The sequence below is a fragment of the Ixodes scapularis genome, unplaced genomic scaffold (genome assembly GCF_016920785.2).
Source record: "Ixodes scapularis isolate PalLabHiFi unplaced genomic scaffold, ASM1692078v2 ptg001212l_1___fragment_1__unscaffolded, whole genome shotgun sequence".
Classification (NCBI taxonomy): Eukaryota; Metazoa; Arthropoda; class Arachnida; order Ixodida; family Ixodidae; genus Ixodes; species Ixodes scapularis.
This window is the reverse complement of record NW_024610117.1, coordinates 2,975,933-2,981,071: the sequence shown is the minus strand read 5'-3', so window position 1 is coordinate 2,981,071 and position 5,139 is coordinate 2,975,933. Positions and strand designations below refer to the sequence as shown.

Below are 5,139 nucleotides of genomic sequence, written 5' to 3'. Positions count from 1 at the left end.
TACGAATGAGTGCAAAGGGGTCATCTTGAAAAATCAGTTTGTTGGAACAGTGTCGTGTATGAAATATCTCTAGCTTGCGGGTCTACGCATGTACACTGTAAAAAATGGGCCGTCAAAATTACGGTAAGTTGACTGGCATTCTGGCTGCCAGCAACTTCTCGTAATTTATACGGCAGACCGTAAATTCAAATTTACTGCCTGACCGTAATCTCCCAGTAAATTAAACGGTTGCAGTAAAAAAAGGTACCGTTAATTTTACGGGGCGATGCTGAACAGACCGTAAATGAGATTTACTGACTGCCGCTAAGATCACGGCATGGTGGCAGTTTATTTGCCGGTCAACTGACTGCTAATTTAATGGTCACCGTAAAAATGTTGACCGTTTAATTCACTGCCAGTTGGCCATCGTAAGAAGTAAATTGAAGGTGCAAAATGCTGGCACAATGAAGCGCTAGCACTTCGTACAACACGTCAGAAAGTATTCAAAATTCGACATAAGTAAGCATTGTCGAATTCTATCATCTTCCCACCGCATTGTGCGACATGCTTAGCATTTCACCGCACATGTTTTGCTGCTTCGATTTACTTCCTACTACTGGTCAACAGACAATGAATCAAACAATGGGTCATGAAGTCTCCTTAGGTTAGCCATTTTGTGCCTGTAATATATGTGGCATGCTGTTTATTGTAATTGTAGCATGGTCTTCATGTCTGCAATGCGATCGTTGTGTATGTACATGCAAATGCAATTAAGCCAGAACACAGCATAAATTATGTGTAGGATAGACATAAAAACAGAACATTTATTTACTTGGATGATGAGGACCCAGGTCCATATACCCTCTGATCTGGAAAAGAAAGAAACCAGTCATCAATATAACATATGTAAATGTGCCAAAATAGAAGCAATTTAACAGATATGTTGTATAATGTTAGCCACGCTTTATTCACTGTGCAAAGAAACTAATGATGCTGATATTGCTTACAATGTTTGAAAGAAGCTTTATGTGACAACTGAACCCCCCCATCCTCTAGCTTAGCTTCTCCTAATCAAGTCAAACTTCATTTTATCTCAGTAGCTATATATTAGCCATGTAGTACATGTATTCTGGTTTTCTCGAATACCATATCAGTATCCCAGCACAGCCCCTATATACCTGGGCAAATGAATGAGAGGATATGCACAAAGTTTGGCAGAGAATGCTGCAAAAAAATACAGCTATTTTATGGGAAAGCCTACTATTCACTTACTAGACAGACATTTGTCAACTTAAGAGCTGAGTGAGTTTGTTTTCAAAATCAGGGGTTGACATTAATTAAGCAGCACACATAGAAATTTACTCCTCCTCTTCATCTAGTTAAGCTGGTTGACTGTTGTTGGCACTAACGTAGAACTAGTCTTTCCCCACCCCCAGAGACTGCAATTCTCTTGCCACCGTGCACTAATGAAAAGGCACCATTAATCTTTCTCTGACATGTTCACACCATACGAGATATGAATAGTCGTGGCCGGTTGCATCAGGGCGAGCTGCGAACGTCAGGCTTAGCTGGCAGTAGAATCTCTGTGCACTGTGCCTAGTGTCACTTCAGATAAACAAATGGTTAAAGCAGTGTGCTCAGCACTTCAATTTAAGATGATATCCAAAATAAACATGGACAGCTTGTGATGCAGCTGCCACTTACATGCTTCTCATTTTATCGACCTATATTTGCCATGTATAAGATGCACTATAAGATGCATGAAATGATGCACAGCAATGGCATCATTTCTCTTAAAATATATGACTGCATGCTAATCATGTCTCATTTCTTGCATCACATAGACATTTTTTCATGTAATTATAGGCAGCGTAGTAAAGCTATGCTTGAGTTAAGCGAGGCTAGGTAAGTTATGTTTCAACCCAATAGTGTTAATGCAGCAAAAGAACCGGCGTCCAGCGTCGGCATGTCGAGAAAACCTCCGATGTTTTGCGCCACGATCCCTTGTGCATGCAAGGGATCATAGGATTCCCCCTCCCCACTGCTGCCCTCCCTGCCCTTTCCCCCCCCCCCTCCCCTCTCCTCCTCCACCCCCTGCCCTCCCGCTATCGTGTCATACATTAAGGCCGAGCATAAGTGTCCCCCCATTTTTTTTTCACACAAGCAGCTGGGTGCTCGATCATTATCATACTCACCAAATTTAGACCCAAGTGCCATTGCTTATGGCTGCTGAAATCTTCCTGGTGCCAAGACCTTGTGTTGAATGAGCTCGAGCTCCATGTTGCATGCCTCGTTCCCACATAGGATGACCGACCTTCAACAGACATATTCAAACAGAACAGAATGAGTAGAAAACCACAGACTGAAAAAATCAAGGAAAGTAACTCCAAGCTAGTGCTGATGTGATGTAAACGGTCAGAGTAATTTCGGAGCACCTTCTGGGCCAGCCAAAAATATATTTTCAAGCAACAAAAGGAAGTTTTGGATTTCGAAAGCACACTTCCTATTCATTCTGTTGTGAATACTACATTAAGATACATCTGTTTGCCTGTCAAAACTAGAAGACAATGCCTGCTTTCCTTTCCCACCCCTGTGTTACCACTAGTGTCAAGTTTAGGGACAAAAATTCTGTAATATAGTTATTCACAACAATTGCATTTAACAAAGATTTTTATGTTTATTCTAACATGTAAATTTAACTAGTAATATATCCGTTCAAGAAATATTACTACTTCATATGTCCACACTGTGATCAACAATACTAACATCTCCATCATTTAATCCATGCACTAAATAATATACATGTTCAAATTTGTGGGCCATGTTAGTGCGTGAACTTTTTAGGAGACCCTGTACTAGCAAACAACTTGGTTTTTGAAATCTTACACCAACTTAGAATTTTCAGATTATCATTTCTCAACTTCCCTGTCTATTCAAAGACATGTGGACCATATGTTTAAATGACAACTTTCCTTCCCAAGCATGAGCCTCTGCTACAGCGAGACGAGATATGCAGAATCAGTGTGAAACCTGTGGGTACCACCTCTTTGTGGTGCACAAGTGTATGGTTAAGAGTGCGCCCAACGGTGGTGGCTAACTAGATTGGACAGACCATACATAATGCCGAAAATTCCTAAACTTGAAAGCACAGTATCAATTTTACAAAAGTAAAATTGAATAGTATATTGCCCAGAGCAGCAATAAATTTTGATTATTTGCTCAAGCCCACTCTGATGGTCCAGCCATGAAGCAGGGTCTTATTCACTGCTTTCTATAATAATGGGCTGAAGTAATGTGTGGTGAAATGTAGGCATGAGCAGTATCACAACAATGTAAGAAAAAATTTAGGCAAGCTTGATTATGCTCACAAAAGCTATGAAAGGTCAGAATGTGTTGGGCTCATTCAGGTGCATGCTGTGTGTGGTTATGTGACCGTCTGACTATGAACGATTCACTATTTGCAGTATGGACAGGTGACCACACACAGATGATGGTTATGTGATCCCATTATTCCCAGAACGGTGACAAGCTGGGTGGGACTCCGCGAACAATTATGCACAAAATCAGCGCAAAAGACGAACACAGAAAGAATGAGATAGGACAGAGCACTACTTACAACTGACATTTTATGAGAGGAAAGAGGAAGACAAAGACAACATTGACGTTAATATAACAGGAAGAGAAAAAAATACAATAAAGAAAAAAGTAAAATCACAAAAAAATATATCACAAAAAGATAATAAAAAATAATAAGGAAAAGTCTTAAGTGATAAAATATTAAAAATAAAAATAAAATTAAAAAATTAAGGAGTCTTTTGCACTAGTTTGGTGTTCTATGTTTATTAACTAGGCCATCAAATTATTTTGGAACAATGGCGACTAGATGCCATGGATCATGGCTAAGTGACCACCATTTATTCACTATTTGCATCTGTCAGTGTGACATGTCAGTCTGTCCAGAGTGTTAGTCACTGGCCTTTGCCATGAAACTCGACTGGCAAAACACATTATTTGTTGAAACCTGACATCCCCTTTTCACAGCATTAAAGAATTCATGCAACTTTACCCAAACGTTTCATAAATTATACACTCATTCGCCAGAATCAATGAAGAACCATTATTGTAAACTACCTCATCACATCCCCTCCCAGACGGGTAACAGTTGCAAAATTGCTTTCAATATTTCACGAACCTTTCAAGGTACCTGTCTACAGCCGGAAATTTTGCTCTAAAATAAGCTGTGTGATATCATTGTTTTGCTATCCAGCAGAGATAATTTGATAAAGGTGCGGACTCACGAGAAGTACTAATAAAGCGCCGAATTCAATTTTTCTTTTTTTGCAAAAAACAAAGTGAAAACATTTTTTTTGTAAATCCATCACTGGCAGACAAACACACTATACCAGTGAGTAAGGCTTGTAGTTTGTTAAGACAGTGGTCTGTTACAAAACCTTCAGATACCCTTCGTTAGTGGTAAATGTATCCCTGCATCTATATCTCTGAGAATTATTCTTCCTCTCTAGTGACAGTGGACTCTTACGCTCATTGAATTGTTTCACCTTCTTCTGCTTCTCTTCAAAATGAGTCTCATGTCCACTTCCCATTTATTAAGTGAACACTGTAGTGAATCATACTTACAGCCTCACACATTCCACTCCAGCTCTGCTATTTTCTTGACCAGGTTAAGTACTTTCTTGCTCACTTCTGACTTGGAGCGCTTGGCTCTGGTGCCACGGTCAGGGTTTATGCTCAGGAAACCTCTGCAATAAGCATCAGTGCCATAAAAGAAACATTTCATCCAAGTTGGTAACCTGAAAAGTTAGTCAATTTAGTCATATGTGTCACATATCTATACATGACCGAAGGGAGAGACTAGAAGAAACTCAAATATTTAGTAAAGAGAATATCAGGTGGGTCCAAACTGCGGCTCGTGAGCCGCATGCATCTCTTCATGCCTCCCTATTGCAGCTCTCCTAACCTGAGGACCCACAAGTTATAACAGGTGGGACCAAACACTAAACTTGTATACAAAAACGTTACAGTGAGAAGCGGGAGCATATCAAAATATGCAATATTGCTGGAGTTGTTTTGTTGTATATGGGCACAATAAAATGACATGTAATGGTCAGAAGGGGCAAATCAGTTTGAAAGATAAGCTCT

At 39.8% G+C, this 5,139-nt stretch overlaps 1 long non-coding RNA gene across 1 annotated transcript; it reads right to left on the bottom strand.

Moving 5' to 3' along the window:
- Positions 1–788: 788 nt before the first annotated feature.
- Positions 789–4,717, bottom strand: LOC115311633. Its single transcript, XR_003917084.3, has 3 exons — positions 4,618–4,717; positions 2,175–2,293; positions 789–848 (listed from the first exon to the last, which is right to left on the bottom strand). It is a non-coding gene; the product is annotated as an uncharacterized LOC115311633 (long non-coding RNA).
- Positions 4,718–5,139: the final 422 nt, after the last annotated feature.